General features: G+C 41.2%; 1 protein-coding gene across 2 annotated transcripts in view; it reads right to left on the bottom strand.

Moving 5' to 3' along the window:
- chd7 (chromodomain helicase DNA binding protein 7) overlaps window positions 1-18,446 on the bottom strand; it is a 78,742-nt gene extending 60,296 nt beyond the window's left edge. For both annotated transcript variants that reach the window (XM_036005186.1, XM_036005187.1), the window contains exon 1: window positions 18,120-18,446. The gene's annotated coding sequence lies outside the window, so the exon portion shown is untranslated. The remainder of the gene's footprint in view (window positions 1-18,119) is intronic.
- Between the last annotated feature and the right edge of the window lie 2,731 nt (window positions 18,447-21,177).

Raw genomic sequence — 21,177 nt, 5'->3', positions numbered from 1 at the left:
GGTGCGTTCAAAGTTATTGTAAAATACCCTTTTCTCGTCCGTTTTTGTCATTTAACAGCAATTTACTTGTGAAAGAAGTAATTTTTTAATAATCATTTAAATTCCCCCCTTTTTTGTGCTGATCTGAAAATTGATCCGATCGTGAGTTTTGTGATCCGTTGCACCCCTATTTGAGAGGGTTGGGAAATTATATTGCAAGCCATTCTCTCATTGTTACATTATTAAAATGTGTGGTATAGTTACATAAGAAATGAATTGCTCCAAATACAGGCAGTCTAAAACATGGCAACTGTATTGTCAATTTAAAAAGTTAGCGTTGAGCACTGCATACAGACCTCTACACACACACACACACACACACACACACACACACACCTGCTCAGTTATAACTCGACATTTCTCCATTCTTGGCTGAGAGGGATGGGATAGCGTTGTAGTGTTTCAATGTTTACACGTCATGAATTAGCCAGATGCAAAAACCTGTCTAGATAAAAAGAGATGGAATAACGGCACAGTGGGAAAAAATACTGGATTACAGATTACATATTTATTTTAATTGTCAAATAATAGTAGTATAACAATTCCGAGTGAAACTTGTGATTTTAAGTACTCAATATGTTATTTAGTAATATGTTAATTTTCAGGTAGTTCAGATGAAAAAGTTATAATAAATGTGCAATACTAAATAGCGAAAATACTGGCCTTGGCATAAAAATGTATTGATCCCAAATTGGGAACTTTTAGTGCTACAGCAGCAAGTATAAGACACACAAGACATACAGAATATACAAGAAATAAAAAAAGATAGAATAGATAGAAAGCAGCAGTGCTGTGGAGTTACATCACTTCCTGTGCATTTCAATCACTACAGAAAGAAAGAAAAGTGCATGTGACCGCGAGCGTGCGTGCGTGCGGGCGTGGCAGGTGAGTGTAATTGAGTGTATTTTCACATCCTTTGCAACAAGTTACTACCAAGGCAACTGATTTCCTGTCAACTCAGTCAGATGCACACTACATTAGACTGAATTCTACAATACAGAATAAATGTTGCTGTATACGCTTGTGTGTGTATGTGTGCCGAAGCCTTGGGGCTTTCATCAGATCACAGCTCTACAGTAGATAAAAGTAGGAAGGCAAGGGATTCTTTCTCACCCACCTCTAGAAATTAGCCTCCACAAGATAACATTTGTCTGCACCCTGGACAGAGCTGGACACATTACCTCTGCATGTCACCTCTCTTCTCTCATCCACCTCTGACCCTCTCCAGTGTTGTTCATCCCTCTTTTCCTGAGTGAAAACTTCAGTCTATTCAGTCATTGAATAGATAAGACTTCTGCTTTCCCCAGCTTTGTTTTAACTTTCTGTACCACTTCCTCTGCCATTTCAGCCTGAGCTCCCGTCTCTTATCACACACACACACACGCACGCATGCATTGAGGCCCAGCTGTCACTGCAAAAGGAATTAGGTGAACAGTCAGTGTGCCGCTTTAGACACCAAATCTCATCAAAGGATGAGGCATTTAGCCCAACACACTCCCCTCCCCAGCCACTGCCAAAACACACGTGTTAAGGAGTCCAGGAGGAGGAAAGACCATGTCCATACCAACAACCATAGAAACCCAAAGATCTGGCAAAGGTCTGGCAAAAAACACTGATTCTGGCTCAACTTTTGCCATAGCGCTGCGCTTTCTGCCATCATTGGAACATAATGTTCTGGCCAATCAAATACATTAAAGTGCAAATACCAGGTACTGTTCACATCACAAGCTTTAGGATATGGGAGCAAACTATTTCTGCCTTAATTACTTTTTCCAAGTTAAAGTTTGTTTTTTGTTTTTTTTAAAAAGGAGCTTAAAGTGTCTTGGAATCAGATAAGCCTTTACACTATACATATTTCATTATCTGATTGGTACCTGTAGCAACACATCCACACTAGTGTAAACATCATAGCCTTTTAGTATGCACTCAACACAATCAAGTGAATCAGAATTGTTTTAAAAGCCAAATGTATGTCTCCATATGTCACTGTAATATTTAATTGTGTGGAAATATTGTCCATCACAATGACCTGTCTGATCTGTATGTTGTCCAGACAACTTCACAATCAATCAATAGCGTTTTGATCAACGGTTTTAGTGCATCATCACAGAAAATACTGCTAACACTTAAGAACAACAACAGAATCCCTATTTAATATGTGTGCAGTTGTCTGACAACACAAACACTCAATTTGAACACCACAGTCAGGCTGAAACAATTAGTCTAACTGATTAGTTGAGCTACAGAAAGTCAATCTGCAACTATTTTGATAATTGAATAACATTTAAATATTTTTTTAAGCAAAACTATCAAATTCACTGCTTCCTGCTTCTCAATTATGAATATCTTTTAGTTTTCTTGGTCTTCCATGAAATTACACCATATTTAGGGCTCCAGACTACCTTTTCAATGGTAGCACTGGTGCTACCAACTTGTTCAGTTGGTCACACAGAGCACACGATACAGTCACACCCTTTATTTGGTACAGCATGGTATGAATCAATGACCTTGCATGCTCGCATATGAGACCATTTTTTGCCTCCTATCTTTATATATTGGTTTTGGACTCTTGGTCAGACAAACAATTGTTTGAAAATGATTATTTCATCTTGGGCTTTGAGAAATTGTGATTTTAATTGTGATTGTTTACTCCTTTTCTGACATTTTATGGAACAAATGATTATTCAATTAAGAAAATAATAAACAGATCAATATAAAATGATTGTTAGTTGCAGCCCTAACACAGCACCACTACTAATCCGCCTGCCTCTTTTACCGCCAGCTTGGGCTACGATACCAGATGGTTAACATACTTATGTGTTTTATCAGCAGCATAGCAGGCCCTCAAGTTCCTATCCAACAGCGCTTTAACAAATCTACCCAGTGTCAGAAAACGTAAACAACAAAATTGGGAAGTTGTGTTCACTTATGTGGTTTCACAAGACCTCACTGATGTTTATCAGTGTTTTCAGAGGTGACAGCTGACATACTCAAGCACTAAACACGGGGCATATTGAAGGGACATAAACAAAAAAATCAAACTCCCATCATCCCTGCGAGAAAGCCATTACTCCTCTCGATTATTAGGGGTGCAACAATATAACTGTTTTAGAAGTGATTCCCAGTACATCATATAATGGAAAAGTAAAAGTACATATTAGTCATTCATGCTGTTGTCCACATCAGTTATAGTACATATATTTCTACAAAAGACAATCCTTTACATATAATTGTAAGATAAGGTCCTCATTATTAATATTATCGGATTGTTTATCAGAAACCGATTAATTTACAGATTAGTGTTGAAAGACGTACCGCAGTATCAGAGTTGGGTAACTTGTCCATGTTTAGAAGTGTCAAAAGTAACCCTGACTAAAATGTCATTAAAACACTGAATGCTGGAGAAATACAATATGTTGTTGCTTAACAGAGGGAAACTATGAAAGAAAGAAGCAAGTAATGATTATTTTTATTATGAATTAATCTGCTAATTATTTTGTACAATTACTCATTTGGTCTATAAAACGCCAAAAAACTGAAAGATCTAGAGCATCAGCAAAGTGACATCTTCAAATGCAGGGCTCTCCCTGCCATTATACAGCTTAGGTGCAGCATGCTTCAACTTCTGGTTAAAGTGAAATGGGTTAATCACGTGCTAGTGACAACTTCAGCACAGGCTCACTAACTTCTCTAATTAAACTAACTCTTGAATTTCCCCCTGGGGATCAATAAAGTATCTATCTATCTATCTATCTATCTATCTATCTATCTATCTGTTAAAGGCCTCATGAAATGGAAGTCAGAGCGCCATTTGTTTCCACATAGTTACGTATTTCTGGTAAAAACAAGAAGCTAGGGAGGGACTTGTCTTGGATATTGATTGCCGTTTAAAGTAGCCAATAGCACTGCGTGGGCATAACGCTCCACCGTCCCCCGCCAGAGTGACAGTAGCTGAACATGGAACCACAGGAAGAAAGTCTGTTATCTGTTGTGCAGGACTTCTCGCCACCGTATGTTTTTCAAACTTCTTTCAAAGTCGACAGAAACAAAATAAAACTATGAAAATCCGTTTTGGGCAGTCTTCCACTTTTTCAACTATCACAACTCTAGTTTTGGTTTAAATAAATACAGCTTACCAATTTACACGTGAAATCGGGAAGTTTTTTTTAATGGAGTCTGGTGGGTTTAGCGCTAGCGAGCTCAGAGCCGTTTCTGGTTAAACAGAAAGGTCTTAAAGAGGTTTTAAAAAAGCCTATCTCTGTTGGGATCCGTTCCAGAATGTTGTCAGACACTGACAATAATAATCTGAGCCTATCAGTGGCCAAAACTGCACTTTTAATGGACGAAATTGGCGATGCACATTTGCCTTATAGGGTTACATTGCAGCCCGGTCTGCGACTGCTGGTCACTGCTTTCTCGCTTAATACTGGGCAAATTTCAAAGATTGTTGTTCACATCAGTCACTCACACACAAAAACGAAAATACATTTTCCTAGTTTTAATCCTGTGTCTCTTTGTTAATTGGTAATTAATTTATCTCTTGTTATAACTATGAAAATACCCATCTTTTCTTAGTCACATGTATAGGTTTATTTAACCTGCTTACTGCACCTTGTCATATAATCCTCCTAACTAAGTGCTCCTGTAGTCTGTGTCAGACCGGGTAACAGGGAGGATTTGTAGTCATGGGGGCGGGACATTAAAACCTGATAAAAGGTTTTCATCCGACATAAAATTAGTAAATGCCCCCAAGGAACACAGGAAGAGGACCAACCATGTGTATAATGTAAAAATACTCAAAATTGTATTTTTTAAACAAATATTTGGCATAGAATAGATAAATGAATATGCATCATGGTGACACAGGCTTAACACTGGAAAAATGCATTTTTCACTTCATGAGGCCTTTAAGGTGGACTGACCTTTAAGGTGGACTGACCTTTAAGGTGGACAAGCTATTCTAATTTTAGTGACAAGCTGCCTCTCCAAGCTTTGCTTTAGTGATCTCTCCCTTGCCACAACCGACAACCCATAAGCTTTATGCAAATAATTGTGTGATGGCGTCACTAATATGCAAATAAGTGTATGACATAATTTGCACCTAAGCGCTTTAAAAACCCAAGGAAAACCCTGCAGATGTCATGTTTTGTCTGACTAAGAATCCAAAACCCAATAGTATTTCACTTACTCTATTAAAAGACCCAAGAAAAGCAATACATTTTCACATTTGAGGAACTAGAACCGTCCAAATGATATTGGAAAATGGCTTTAAGGAAGCTTGGGGTAGTATCTTGACATAAGGTCATGTAACCTGCTACCTTAGGCTACTGGTAATTCCTGGGAAACGAAATAGAAGCACTCTGGACAGCTGAGATGGTTTCAGGATTGGAGGGAGGCCTTTGCTTTGTTGTTTTTTGTGATGTAGTCTCGCATTGCCAGACCTTCCTCCACAATGCTGCACAAAGGAGGGTCTGGCTAGTCCACAAAACATTCTGGGCTAAGCGCTGGACAGAGCAACGGTGCCCTTGCAAAATAGCCTCAGGAAGTAACTTGTTTTGGGGGAACATGTGCTCGTTCAAAAGTTGTTTTAGTCTGGATTTACCCTGCAGAGATCTGAGGAGCAGTTAACCATAGTCCTCATGAATCAACCAGAGTTTAGAACGGCAACACAAAAAAGTGGAAGGTGACGGACATCCGGCCGAAAATTAGGGACATCAGGCGGAATTTCCGGCGGCACATGAACAATCCCGAAAATGAAACGTCGTCGATATAGACTATATGTGATGTAACCCCAGGCTGCTTATGTCCCAAAATAGGAGATACTGTATCAAGACTTTGAAGAGGCTGACATTTTTATTACCCTGTTTAAACATAGTGAGAAGAAATATGAAAAGTGTGCCTCACTGCCAGAGGCAGGTACACAAGCCTGTGAGTCCAACAACATCAGCTCCACAAGTTCCACCTTACCTGAAACCATAAGTAATCACTGAGTGGCTATAACACGAATCTTGATAAACTAAGTGCCAATCACCAGCTAGGCTCAGGCATTCACACTGACTGTGCAGCTCTGTCAGATCACAATTATTGAGGTCATCTGTTCAGCCAAGCCGAAACCACAGTTAATCACTGCCAAGTTTGTGCAAGTGAATGGCTTCTCTGGCAGTCGGCGGTATTACTCGCTGTAGTGCATCAGAGAGGTCTTAATTTAACAGAAAACTAAACAATACTCTAATGAAAAGTGCTATCAATGCTGAACCCCATTATAAAAGGCTCTTCTCATATTTTAACAGATACATATACTGTAACTTACACTTGAATGCATGTTCAAAGTACTGGAAAGTAGAGCCTGACCAATATGAAAACTTTACAGAACATGTAATGTAGAAAATCATGCTTGGGTTGATTTAGAAATGGTGTCATTACGCAGTATTGTGTTTGTGTATCATCTACATGTATTCATAATTATTTTGGGCTATTTAACATTGTGAAAATGCCTGAAAACTGCAGTTCCCACAGTGTCAAGAGTATCCAAGTTTTTACTCCAACCAATACCTACATCAGATGATGTAACGGTTCTTCCAGTCTGACTGAAGGTGTGTTAGACAGTGACGTCACCTGCAGGCACTCTGCCCTCCTCGACAAAACTTCTGTTGTACACATCTTTGAAAGCCTATTTAAATCGTCTGTGGAATCTGCTGGACAATTTGCTTGCGGTTGTCCCCCTCGATGCACCGAAGTCACACCTGAGAGATAAGAAAGACCCCTTCCTTTTTCCGTTCCTTTTAACAATGAGACTTTCGATTTTATTTGTCCTAACTAGTCTGCTATATCATAATCAAACAGCCCCAAATCACTCTGTGTATGCAGTGTTAGTCGTGGGTGAAGGAAGGAAGATGGTTAAAGATTAGCCAACAGCAGCTCAATGCAGTCATGTCTGTGTGGTTAAAAGTTTGGCAGCTAAACTGTCTGTAGCCTCCAGGCTTTACTACAGGAAATCTCTGCCATGTCAACACCATTTTTCCACCGAGACACAGACAGGCAGGCAGGCAGGCACAGAAACGAAACGCAGCCGACGAAACAAACTACACCAAAAGCTTAACAGACCCAACCTAACTAGACACCTGAAGGAGCGAGTGATCTCCCTCTTCCTCTGGAGAGCACGTGTGCACCCTCCCACCTCCCATTACCACTAGGATCTAAGCTGCTATAATTTATACCTTTGTTCCCAAATGGAGGACAGCACTCAGGAGCTGGCTAGCTGTGTGTGTAATTACGCTCAAGTGAGGGGATGCAGGGCAGTGTGTTTGGGGCTGGGATTTGAGGCCCGGAAGGAAGGAAGAGAGAAGGGGAGGAGGAGGAGGAGGAGGGGGGGGGAGAGAATCAAGAAAGCGAGAGAAGAAAGAGAGAAGCAGTGAAGCTAGAGAAAATCTGGTTATTTTACGCACGGCTGCTTCGTTAATGGACAGTGTGTGTGTGTGTGTGTGTGTGTTTCGGGAAGGGGGGCGGGTCAGCAGGAAAGGGCTGTGTTTATCCAATCTGTTCCCTGCCTTTACCATGTGGTAGGAAAAACCACTGGCCGGCTACCAGTCTGATCCCAGAGGACACAGGCTGAGAGACAGGCACAGGAGAGGAGGAGAGAGAGAGAGAAGTAGGCCACAGGGGGTGGCCAAGGAACCTGCTAGGAAGGAAAGAGAGAGAGAGAGAGAGAGAGAGAGAGAGAGAGAGAGAGAGAGAGAGAGAGAGAGAGAGAGAGAGAGCAGGTGCTCCACTGAGCTAAAGAAGTTATAGGGTCTCTGAAACTGACTCCGTCTAGTCTTTGAAAATCACTTGCATCTGTGAGTGAATTAAGAAGGGTGAGGGATGCAGGGGTGTATGTGATGTGTGACACAGTAAAAGAGAGGGATAGAAAACATAGGGAAGTACAGCATGGAAAAGAGACTAAATGTAGTTTTACACTATCAATTGTGTGAATTCTCTGCTTTGTTAAATAAGTAAAACACTTCCTTGCTAACAGGAATCATTTTAAAATGTTGCACTGTCAGTTTTAAAACCTTTCAGAGACTGTCAGCACTAAATTTTTCACATTCAAGGTCAAAAGAAAGACTACACCAGATTATATTTTGGCACACCGGCATGGAAAATCTTTTCATATTGTCCCATGCTGGATGACAAAACTGTATTGGAGTTGTGTGTTTTAAAACGGGACTTGTTTCAATTAGGGCTGGGACGATATGTTTTTGTCCTGATTAGATTCTTTCACGATACGTGGGTGCCGAGTCGATTTCTATTGCGATTCGATAGTATCGAGTATTGCGATTTTCTTTTCCTTCTTTAACATAAACAATTTTCTGCTTTTGGTCAGAAAACGGATATGATGTAGTTGTTGTCAGTGGTACCGTATAAAAACAGAAATATTTAGGTGAATCACAGGTAAAAAAAAAAAAAAAAAAAAAAATCACAACACTTAAGATTTTCGATATTTTCCCCCCACCCATAGTTTCAATATAGTGGTAATCTTATTCCACATTGTCTTGTGGCTACAACTCTTATTATAAATGCTCCCTAGACAAGGATATGTAGTGGCGACGATGAGGTGAGCAGCGTCTGTTGAAAGTGAAAAGCTCTCAGGAACGATGCAAATGACGGGCTCAAACAGTAACACTGCTGTGGATCTTTTAAAGCTTACACGTTTACAACTGGAGCAAATTAACATACCTGACGTTGGAGGCGATTTCTACGGAAACAGACTCACAAGAACTGGCTGCAACCACTTTAACTTCAGTCAAGTCACTACACATTCACAAAAACATCACAAACTGATTCAAGGTCCTCCTCTGGACTTGTGAAATGCAGCATATGATGAAGAGAAAGGATTTATTGCTTATGGATTTATTGCTGTGAAATGTTGTATAAAAATACACCGTTTCGATTGTGACTGGAGTCACACGCACTCAAGCACTCACTGTCTGGTTTTATCACCAGTTGAAAACCCTCGACAACCCCGACAATACCAATTCTTAAAGCTATAGTGCGTAGTTTCTGTCTCCCCCATGAGGAATTCTAAGTAATGACAACACTGTCGGCACGTCCACATGATACAGCCCTACGTGATCGCGCACGGGCCCCCACCCCTCCTCCACACAGTTGCTAGTAGCCACGGAGGACCCGGAGGATTATAAAAAAACATGATGGACTCTTCAGAAGAGGTCATTATCTTCACTTGAGTTTCTGTGCGCGAAAGTCACCGGACGCCACAATCTCCTTTACATAGCCATACTGAGAAACACAGAGAGTTGTGTGGAGCTGATGGTCTTAATCAGCTTTGTAGCAACTCGGCAATGGCTTGGCTGTAACAGACGTTCATTAAAAAGGTGCTCTAAGCGATGTCACGCGGTTTTTAGGCTACATTTGTCACATACAGCAAACCTCACTCACTATCTCACTATCCACGAGCTGCCTGTCCCCTGAACACACTGTAAAAAAACGCAGTCTCTAGACAGCCCAGCCTCCACAAACGCCAACAAAAACAAACATAAGGATAAGGATTTTGGGGTGGGGGTTGGGGGGGGTTAGTGCGTGGAAGCACGGAAGGGAGGGAGAGGGGACGGGATGAGGAGGAGGAAGGGGCAAGCTTTTGTTTGACAATACTTTGAACGTCAACAAAAGAAGTAACGTCACCCAACATCGCTAGAGCACCTTTAATATCAAAAAGTCACGCACTAAAGCTTTAAGAGCTCACCTGAGCAATATACTACATCTATAACCTCAAACTCAATTCATACATGACATACGTTCAACCGATGTTTGACTAGTTTATGAGACCGCTTTAGCATCCGACCTACACTCAAGTCACATCACGATGCCAGGTCCACTGTCCAAATTTAACTTTTTCACTCACCAGCCAAGTTGGCCGGTAGATGAAAAATGCATGATAAAAATGTAAATAGGCTATACAATCTATTTCTTAACTGCTAATGAACTTGCTAGTCCTAACTTTGAACCAGCAAGTTGCGTTTCAAGCTCCTCTGTTTTTCTGCTTGAGGAGAGCTACGTGACACATGAAACTAGTGATGAGGACTGGCGAGTTAAATGGGCCGTCCGAGAGTATACCAGGCAGACACATAGCATGACAACCTGCAGGTTCCTGAAAGCCGTCCCGAAATTGGCTGCATGCGTGTCCATGACAACGCACACAACATCAACACCGGTACAAGCCTACAGCTGTCCGCGGACACGAAGTGCGGCAAGTGTGTCAGAGCCTCCCAGACGGGTGAACTGAGACTCCGTTTCCTACTTGTCGGTCAACGGTTAATAATCCGTTAACATTTAATTTCATTGTGCTTTCTTTTGGAAGGCTGGCTGCCAAAAATCTGCACTTACTAGCTAATTATTTAGCCTGAGGTAAACGGTAGCTGTCAGTAAACAGAAGTGACGTGGTGGCTGGCGTTTGGTGCGTGTGTCGGCCCGTCCCCGCGAAGCTCAGACATGCAGAGAGCAGAGGAACAGAAGAAAGTAGCTGCAGCCTCACCAAAATGACGACTGAATAACAGAACTATTTTGGTACAAATATTTACTCGTCATGTGGCGGATAACCCTCTGAGATTTACTCGCCAAACGGAAAATGTACCCGCATTTGGCGAGTGGCGAGTGTTAATTTCGGACCCTGGCCAGGTCAGACGAGGTATACCTACCCTTCAGGATGACAACCAATGATGGTTTAACCTCGCCAAAGTGTCTGACTGGAGTATTATGACTGAACCACAGCGACTGGCAACATCAGACCTGTGTTTTCAATTCATCTAAAAAAGGTAACTTCCCTCTGGATTTAGTTGTTACTAGATTTTTTTTCATGTGAATATTTCAATATGGATGCTTGAATTTTGCTCAAAAAGTCAATGGACTTAAAAGAAAAATCAGAAATCAAACTGTTGCAGGTGAGGAGGAAATTGTTGCTCGATGATGCAAATGAGTTATCGCTGTAGCTGTTACAGGCTTTGGGGAAACCCCTGCCACTTTTGTCAAACTTTCAAAAGGGGTAGACATTTCAAAATCGACAGGATTCGTTACTAGCTAGGAGTCTCTTCAGCCTATTCAAAAAAAACCACTAGTGGTTTTGGGCTGTTGAGAGATGCGTCATCCCTGTGACGAGAGATTAAGATGAAGCTTTGGAAATATTTCTGAGCAACATCACAGGCAGTACCATTCTGTTTCTCAGTTTAGATTTTCATTTTTAAACAAAATATGAATAAGATATGAACTTCCAAAGAAAGGGTTTTCATGAGGAATTTCCCACAATACTGAAGACACTAAACTATTCCTTTATGCAAGAGCAAAGAGAAACACACACTCTAGCATGCTACCCCCACACCTCCCTAATCAATCACTGCTATTGACATGCCCTTTTAGACCAATGGGGACAGGCAGGTCTGAACTGTGTCCCCAGAGATTGGCCAGTTCCCCTCCCTGCCCCACCTGCCTGCCTGCTAACAACCAATTAACTTCCAGAGTCCTTCATATAAAGCTGTGGGGTAACGTCTCCCCTGAGACACACACATACACACCCCTTTTTCCAGAGTCAATGCGCTCTACAGGATCAAAAGTGCTTCCGTTGTGGGTTTGAATCCAGCTCAGGACCTCCTAAGCACTTTTTTTTTTACAACTACAGCCGAGTTACATTTTTCATCAGGATGAAAATCCAGCTGCTGGCGTTTGAGTCATTTGAGTGCTATAAATAATGACCAACATTAGCTACCAAAAATGTACGCAACAGTCATTTAAGAAGAGGTGTGATAGGAACAGGTTTACTGGAGAGATACATAAGTCCTCTCTTGCATGGGGTTAACATTCCTTTTTAATACATCTCTCGCCACTGACCTTGCACCCATCTTCATCTTCCTAACTGGATGTTGAATCCACAAGCAAGCAGCACTTAACCTTTCAACAGCCATGTGAATCACTCGGAGAGAAATGGTGATAGAAAACTAGGAGAGGTGGAAGGATGTGCGTATGCCACAACAGTGCCATTAAACCACAGCGCTCATCGAGAAACTGATGAGATTTTCGTGGCGCCACTTTTCAGCGATGGGATTCATCAGCAGCTGATGACACACAACTCCCAAATATTTCCAGTGGAGATCCCTGGGTTTAAGCTTTGCTTATTTGTTTCCCAGCAGCAGTAAGGTTAGATGGAGCACGAGAGCTGAAGGATGAAGAGGAAAAACAGGATATGCCACACATCAACACTGGGAGAGGTCAAGGATAGATTAAAAAGGCACACACACACACACATATGGGTCAAAGATGTACTTGACAGGCCGTCTCCTCTATCACACATACAGCCCACACACAAACACTTGAGAGCTGTATCAACGCCAGCCTCTCTTCTAGGCACAGCACTTGGTCCAGAAGGCCTTCGCTGCAGGAGGAGGATGGGGGGATGGGGGAGGCGAGTGCGGAGGAGGAGGGGGCAGAGGGAGAGACAGGTGAGAGGGAGGGAGGGAGGAAGGGATGAGAGAGAGAGCGAGAGAAAGAGAGAGACAGCGATGACACTCAGTTTTGAATGTCACCACGGTGCTAAAGACCCCCGCTAACCTTTTGGCTGGAAATGAGAGGACCGGAGGGAGGTAGGGGAGGGGAGGAAACAGGCAAGCAGGCAAAGATGAAGAGAGATAGAAAGAGGGATGGAAAGGGTGAGAATGAAGAGTAGAAAGAACAGGAGGGATCTCATGCATGGGTAGAGAGGGAGTGAGTGGGTGGGTGAGTGAGGGGTGGAGGTGGAGCGAAGATGAAAGAGATGAAGACAAACAACAGCACCACTTCTCTGCTAACAGGGCTGCCATCCACGACACATGATGATAGGAGACAAAATGGCCACTCTAACAAACACCAGTACCCTGGCTCAGATACCCAACATTAAACTGTCTAACATGAGCACTGCAGCATCAGGTGCCATCTACCCTACACAGGGAACATGTCTGCTCAGTATTGGCCTCTAAAGCTAGGTTTATGGTAGCCGCGGTGTTCCCGGCGCGAGCCATAAAATGACGTCACCGCGATTATCGTTTCCAGCGCAAAGGCTCCGCAAGTTATCTCGCCGCGTTGTCGTGCCCCTCCTAATTTTTGTAACTAGGCGCGCGCTGCTCTTTCAGTATATCATGGTCGTTTGGAAAGACTGGCCGAGCAGCTTCGCCTCTACAAACATCTATGTTTATCATGGATGTGTTTACTACTGTTGCCAGGCAGCCTGCTTTCCTTTACGTCTGCTCTCTTTTCTACTAGACTGGGTAAACCCAGCACGATCTGCCGGCGATTTGATTTCCCCCTGCAGCTCAGGCTGGAAAGCTGTACATTTTTCCATCCTGCTTCCGTTACAAATCTGCGGGGACCAATCACAAACTGGCTTATCCACCTGGCGCGCTATTGGCGGGTTTAACACGATGACGATAGAGAAGCAACGGCAAGCAGTTTTTTTTTTTACATTCAACATGGCGGCCACCGAAGCACAGCAACCCATTGATGCCGCTGTCGCTGCTACGTCACCCGGATCGTTGGTCTGATTGGTTGAAGGACTATCCAATTGCGTACAGAGTCATTTGAACTATGCCCGTTGATCACGCCTCTTGTGCAGTAGAAAATACAGAGCAGACTCCCCAGACTAATGTTCAAACTTAAAAGACTGAGCTTGGTCTGGTGATAGCCAGACTACTTTTCTACTACTTCTTGCTTATTCACCTATTTTGTATGTACGTCCTCTGGTGTTTCAGAGAATACTAGTATAAAAAAAGTCAAGTTGGTAAAAATCTGCATTGACCCAAAAACTCGTAGCCATTACTTTCTAACTGAATAAAAAAAAAAAAAGTCATGAGGGCACCTGCTGACAGCCAACAAAAACTGGTTATTGTGCTTTTTCTAGCCATGCTTCTATCTTTAACCTTCAATTTTAAGAGAAGAGACCTATGGCATAAAGATCATGTTTTTGCAACTTTAATCATATAAAGAATGAAATCAATACAGATTTATCAGCCTGACGCTTTCAATTTCTGTATCAAAAGCACTATATTAAGATGTTGTTTATCGATGTTCAGCTACAGTGTCTTTTTAGTAATGTCTGTCATCTCATCTGTAACTCAAAATGTTAAAACTAAAAATATACATGATATGGTGTATTTTTTATGTTGCTAAGAAAGTAGAATTCCCTGCAGAGCTTGCTGCAAGGCTGTGTACGGCCTCCGAAGAACTCTACCCATTAGCTGGTAAAGGCAGCATGGTCTGAGAGATGGCACTCAATGACAATGTTGAGAAAGTTTAGCAATTCACTTAAAACTGACTGTAAAAATGGAGCGGGGGATAAAACTGATCTAAAACGTTTCTGGACTGTTTCCCGCATCCACAGTGGAAATTCCACCCTTGGTGATAGGATTTAACCGTTTGTCAACTACCCAAAGCTTGTGTGTGTGTGTGTGTGTGTGTATATATATATATATATATATATATATATATATATATATATATATATATATATAAAATAAATTACTTTAAAGTGTTTCGGATTTTATCTTTTTGTTGGGCTATTATCCAATTATTGTGAAGAATTGTTCACATAAACAGTCAATTTGACAGTGACATGAGTATCTTAGACATTACTCTCATTCTTATTCTATTTTTGGACAAGGCCATAAGGCCATGTTTAATACATCTAGTCAAGTCACTTTACTTCACACTCCGTGGGTGATAATAAAAACATACTAGAGCTGCAAAATATTGACATGACAATTGATTGTGTCAAATGTTGCAAATACATTTGAATTTGCAAATCAACTTTGGCACCTAAATGGACCAAGTATGTGAGTGTGTGCTGCTAATGCTTCCAGTTCGACATTAATTCATTTTAGAATAGTAGGGCAATAACTCACGTTGAAAGTGAAAATGTGCTTTTGAAATAAATTTCCTCTCAGCCTCCAGAGGAAAAATCCATATTAATATAAAAACATTCTGCAGAAAATGTTGTGAACTGATAATTTAATATATGAAAGGGTTATTTCATCTAAATGAGAGAAATTAAGGTGAGATTAAAGAGAGCAATTTCCAAACCTAATAGACTGATGAGTTACACTCTTAAGTAGTAAAAGATTAGCAAGGTACGCTGGTGGAGAACACACAGCAAAGAGAGTCAAATGAGATGGGATGGTCAAAGACATGAACAATGGCCATTTTGACTAGCAGAGTACAACAACGTCACTGTTGTCAGCTACAAGTTATAGTGCTCTCTGCACGCCAATAGGGGCACTACTGACTTCTTATCTCTCATTCGTATACTCAGACCTATTTTGCCTTTGGCCTCTCCTCATTTGGCCCCTTTTCCTACACCGTCATACGTTTAGCTGTCTTGCTCTGAGTAAGGTCAATAGAAGGTAGCACGTTAGGAGTGAAAATGTTCAGATAACCAAAGCTGATCACACTAACAATTCATAGGTCAAAATAACAGGGAACAGCTTATTCAAAAGCGTGACACATTGATGGGACACCTGTTCAAAACAAAAAGCTAATGTGACTGAACAAGGCCATGGCATACAGTAGCACGGTTAAATCTTTATGGTCATTAGAAATGTTAGTTTGAATGTGTTAAAATAAGATAATGGGGGAATACTGTACATGTGGAGAACGAGCACCAGTGCATGGATAGTAGACTGGAAATTTAATTGCATAATTCTGTGAAATCTCAATTAAATGGTAAATCAATTTTGTGTTTCGTAGGGTATGAGTCACTTTGCTGCATGTGGTGTATCGCCATATCTTACCCTAAGTGAAATATAATAATAATGTCAGTGTCAGGGCTTGTTTAATCCAAGGCCTCCTAGCCAAATTCAAGACAATCAAAGCCAACTTCTAGAAAAAGCCAACTTGAGTTTAAATTAAAAAAAAACAGGCAACTCCCTAAGCAGAATACAACTAGCACTCACATGCTTGGATTGGGTCATTTAACCTATACAATCTTAAATTCAAAAAAGGAATCTGAGCTGTCACTATATGCGGATCAAATAGGGGTAATTTATAATTTTAGCTTAGTTCAGGCCAACTGCCTCTTTAATTTATAATTTTAGCTTAGTTCAGGCCAACTGCCTCTTTAACAAACCAAGGCAGCCTTGTGGCTGAATGGGGGAAGAGTGTCAACTTTTACCACAAGAAAAGAGAGAGACAGACAAACGGGAGAGAGACCAAATAGTGCTGAACATCTGTTGTGTGCTGTGTGTGGTCGGGGCCTCTTATCTCTCCCTCTGTGTCCCACTAAACATGACTAGCTGCCATCTTGGCTCACAGACACAAGGTGGTGGGGTAGCAGCTTCTGACTCTATAGCAGACAAGAGGAGGAAAAATAACGAACCAGCACATGTACACTGAATGCGAATAAAACCACCATGTTAAAATGAATACCGAAGTGTGTATGTGTGTGTTTTGGCGATACACTTCGCGTTTTTTTCCAATGATAGCGCAGCCAAAGTTACGTGAGAGCGACAGGGTGACCATTATGCAAGTTGACCGATTACAGAACACATAATGGAGAAAGAGGGCAAGCGACACACGAAATAAAGTTGCATTATAAAGAAAGAAAAAAACACAACCGTTTGTGTATGTGTTGCTGTGACTAGTGAGAAGTACATGGGCAGGTGCTTTGAGCTGTGTTTTCGCCCGTCCACATAATGTAACAAGTGTAACCGCAGAGGTTACCAAACTTCGGTCGCTGGATACAATGTAACATTACAAACAAGCTCTCATAACAAAAGCCGAAACACGGAAAGGACGTACTTTGCCTTTTAACCTCGCCAAAAAGTAAAGCGAAAATGCGGAAAGTTAATTTCCTTGCTCAAGAGCTATGCTTCGACCGATAACCGCCCCGAGCAGGTTACTAGCTAGCTCGGGGGGGGCTAAAAAGTGGTCTTTGCCCGTACACAATGGGGAAGAGAGCTGGCTAGCAGGCTAGCAGAACTTGTGTCCTAGCGCTGGGCTAACCTCCAGCGGCTAGCACGGCTAATTAGCCTATCAGCGGTAATTCGCACGTCGTTCCGGACCAGGGAACGCTTCGTTCATCTCGGTTTTTATTAAAGTAAAACACTTTTCTCCCTACTCCAAAGCTGTACACAAGGACGAGAGTATGTTTCTGACATTTAAAAATTGGGTTTGGTAATGTAAAACGTGGAAAAACACGATTGTATGGAATGACCGCCTGGCCTCACTGCCCCCACCCCCCCTCTCCTCCACTGCTCTGTCCCTTCCGTCCAATAAACTAGCGACTATTACGGACACTTCAGTATCCCCTTACAAAAACACACGTATTTAGTGGAAATAAAACTATTATTTATACTTTCGTGTAGACACGTTTAAACTATAGGCTACTCTGGCGAAGCGTTTTTGGCGATATATGCCAAGTATTGTCCGCTGGGAATCTCACTCAGAGAGCTCCGCTCATTCAGTCGGCCAGTGACTCACCTCTACGCTCGAGCCACCTCGTGTCTCCTAGAAGCTTCAACACAATTAGCTAACAGGGCTAACACTTACACTTTAAAACTGCATTAAGTCAATATTTTATTTTACCAAATTCAACAAGTTGTCAAGGGAAAGGACTCCGAAACAGAGAGGCTCTCCGTGCAGTGCTGGAGATTTTTCTTTCCACTTTTCAACTATCTACGGGACTGTTGTGCGTGTGTGGGAGCGATGCAGCGGGTGGCAAAGCTAAACTTGCTATTGTTAGCATGTCGGCATGGCAGCTACATAGACCTTCAATGACTTTCTGCTCAAATGAGAAAATAAAACAGGAGCTAAATAAACCAGCGGTCTTAAACATAAGCTTTCCAGTGAGTTAGCCCTGAATGAAATGCCAATAGGGCTGAAACCCCAACTCGCACGACTGATTAAAGAGTGCGATTACGTTGGAAAACTATGGAAAACTTACTATGAAGATAGCCTGTAATATAAACGGGTTTGATTCAGGATCAGTGGTTACTATGAAACCCTCACATTCATATTCAATTATGCTCGACAAAATTTAAAATGCACTCATTCAAAAGGAGGATTTGTTAGCTTACCCAACAAGCTCGGTCACTTCGGGCTTTTTATCAAATCAACTCCTCGTTAGTAGGGTTAGTATCTCCGCTTGCTCGAAAAAAAATCCACCGTGGTCCTTTTTCGTTTGAAATATAAATAAACAGAGGAAAAAAGTTCAAGTTTGTTATTCATGAAATATTTCTCCGGCGTGTCTCGCATCCGCGACCTCGCCAACGAGTGTGCGTTGCTCTTCTCTCCTTTGTGTTAATTTCACTCAAATCGAGTTTAATCCGATCGATCCCTCGGCTGGTCGCGCTCCCGAGTCCTCCCCTCCAGACACTCGCTCACCTTCCTCGGCCAGGGGGGGCGCGCTCCCGAGAATCTCTGATAGAGATAAACAGGCGGCGTGCGCGGTCACTGACCCCGCCGTGCCCGTGTGACGCTTTCTGTGAGTTCTTGTTGTGGGGATTGTAAAAAATATAGGCTGCATGGGCGTCTGTTTGACTAGGGTTTGGTGTTTACGACAGTGAAGTCAACATTTTATGTTGTTTTTTTTTTTTTATTGTTTTAATAGAAAGATATGATAAGACAATAGAAGCAATAAACCTGTTTGAAAGTCTAATACAAACCAATATCAAGAGAGCTCTGTTCTTGGCCGGGGAAATATTTTAGTGACCGTTTGATGACAAAGTTAGGTCGGGTTGGGTGTGATCTATATAGCCGGATAGCTCTGCTATTCTGCTATTTTAGGTGTTAAAGGTTTATGTTGTGAATGAAATGACTGCAGTAAAACCAAAATGAATGATGAAATATCAGTAATAGTGGCTTTAAACCTTGTTTTTGTTTTAGTTATAATGACAATCCAGAACTTTTTTAGGGACTCTGTGACTATTGGGTCAAAGAGTCTTCATTGCTATGATTGTGCAAACAGGAAAAGTGTCAAGGCAACAGGAGCAGGAAACTTCATTTGAATGCTTGTGTGCTGATTATGACTGACACGAGTACAGGGTCACCTCTTTAATAGTGCTGTATGCATCTGTCTCTTATAAAGGCTTGTTTTTATCAATTAAATCATTAATTTATCATTAATCATTAATTAATGTTTTTGTCTTAAAGGGGAACTCCACCGATTTTACCCATCAAAAGTCTGTTTACAGGTGTTAGGACTGCCTATGTGAAAAAGTTGTGTAAAGCCTTTTGTGGCTGATAAATGTGACAAATGTTCTCAAGTGATGTCACTTGAGTCAGCGTTGATCGGGGCTGAAGACTTACAGGTATGAAAATGAAAACATCTGGGGATGTGGAGTCAGAAAGAAGTGAGGTCACCATACCTCTGTAGCCCACTCCTCATCTTTGCTTGAGGCTACATTGGCTGTTACTAGCATAACACACTCTGAAAAAAAAACGTGAATCAAGTCAAGTTGCATTGTGGGTAATGTAGCAGCCAGGAGTATAAGACCTATTTGAATTTCATGTTGACTTTTTTGTTTAATCAGTGGACTGACCTAAAATGATGAAATGAAGATGCATGTGAGTGATCAGCAGTGATGCAGATGTCTCTGACACAATTAGTAATTTGCTTTTCATGACAATCTGGTCCTCAGAAGAGAGGCCTATATGCTGTAGGAAAAACACTGAGTTACATGCTTTTCTCACTAGAAAATCATTTTGTTTTACATGAAAGTCATCCACAGTATATTCTCTTAGCTAAGGAGGACCATACCAGTGTTTTCTGCATTTTGTCGCCCATTTACTACAAATGATACACGTTCTATATTTCTTCCAGATGTTTTTGAACAGATGTCCCTCCCATTCAGACAGCCCATGGTTTTAGCTCATTTCAGTATGTTTTGAAAATCAACATGCAGAGACTTGAAAATTGCTTGAGTTAGGTAATCCATCACCGTGAACATTGTGTCTGCTTTTATATAAGTCAAAGTTATGTTATCCTAGTAATAATGAAGTTAAAAGTACAGATGTGAAAAGTCTAGACTGCATTACCAAAAGTTTTATTTTATTTGACTTTAAAGCTACTTACAGATACCTTATTATTGTCCTTCATACACTGTATATACATGATACACTGTGTTTGCTAACAGCGGAAGGACTGTTTTTCAAGGTAGAAAACATTTTTCTTTTAAGTATTTTGAATGCACAGTAGATGATCACAGTTTTGCAGAATTTTGATGTTATTTTTTCAGCTATTTAGTCTCCGGTTTATGTATTTAGTCACATATTAATTCCCAACAAACACCTCCTGTTCAACTAACATGGCCCTATTGCAACTCAACTCTGTGCAGAAATAAAACTTTTCCAGGAAACTAGCTCACAATATCCCCCTTTGGTACCCAATGATGGAAAGTTACAAAGTAACATTTACTCAAGTGGTTTACTTTACGAATTTTCAAAACCTTCTTCACAAGGTCCGATAGCTTCCTGTTTATCACACTTGATTTATAATCCTAAAAAAATTAGCAACACTATATAATTCCTCTTTGCCTGTAGAGAAACGTTTTGCTGTAATGAATCTGATGTTCATGGGAAAGCCAGCTGCCTGTTCCGAGATCTGAAGCCGAAACAGATCATAACTCACCACAGCCACACTGAAGCTACTCCTTCTGTGAACCTTCAAACATAAAACTATTAAATGGGTCACATGTATATTTTACCTTTGGTCTAGGGAGCTATTAAATATGACATGCTCAGATGTTGTGTTTTGTTTGTCATTGCCAGTACATCACAGTTAAATACTGATTAAACATACTTACTGTAGTCTTAAGTGTGTTAGTAAGTTTTACATTAGTCGGATAACTTTGCATCTGATGGCATTTTACCTGATAAATGTTCTGAAGGCTTGTGGTGGAACAACAACTTGCTAAGACACTTCTTGTTTTAGTTTATATTTTTGAACTTGATTTACTAGTTAAGGGTTTTGTGACTGGCGATATTACTCCTATGATCATAGATGCTCTGTATTTATTTGTATATTTTGTCCTGAAGTTCCAAACCAGAGGATCTGGTTCTGATATTTTTCTGCACAACACTAGCATTGATCATTTATTGTAGATTAAATTGTGTTTTCATTTCATGTCTGTTATC

The sequence above is a fragment of the Sander lucioperca genome, chromosome 9, assembly GCF_008315115.2.
Source record: "Sander lucioperca isolate FBNREF2018 chromosome 9, SLUC_FBN_1.2, whole genome shotgun sequence".
NCBI classification, from domain to species: Eukaryota; Metazoa; Chordata; class Actinopteri; order Perciformes; family Percidae; genus Sander; species Sander lucioperca.
Note: the sequence above shows the minus strand (reverse complement) of the source record. Positions and strands in the feature narration are given on the sequence as shown.